Source organism: Martes martes (assembly GCF_963455335.1).
Source record: "Martes martes genome assembly, chromosome: 6".
Taxonomy (NCBI): Eukaryota; Metazoa; Chordata; class Mammalia; order Carnivora; family Mustelidae; genus Martes; species Martes martes.
The window spans coordinates 135,535,998-135,536,453 of record NC_137893.1 but is presented as its reverse complement, the minus strand read 5'-3'; positions in this window follow the sequence as shown (position 1 = coordinate 135,536,453).

Below are 456 nucleotides of genomic sequence, written 5' to 3'. Positions count from 1 at the left end.
CTACATTCACCCACAAGTAACTTCTGTTGACTTCCGTTGTCTTGGCTTCTCCGTGCATACATTGGTATTTTTAATGGGACACTCTACCCACTATTTTGTAAGCGACTCTCTTTTAGCTTAATATTTTGCGAGAGTTTCCACCTCACTGGAAAGTTGCAACAGCATCATGTTGCTCGCCGCAGAATATTCCATCAGGCAGTTCCACCCCAAATTAGAACCAAATAGATCGAGTGAGACATGATGGGTCTCACGTTATAGTGAGTCCACTGTCTTTGGTGGTGGGAGATTGCTTCTTCACTATTAACATTACAAACGGTGCTGTGATTGCTATGATGAACTTCCTTGGGGAGAAACCTTTGCTCCCACATCGCTCTTTTTCTTTGAATGAACGCCTGGAGGAAATTGTGCTAAATCGAAAGGAATTTACAGTTTCGTCAAACACTGCCAAAATTAGCT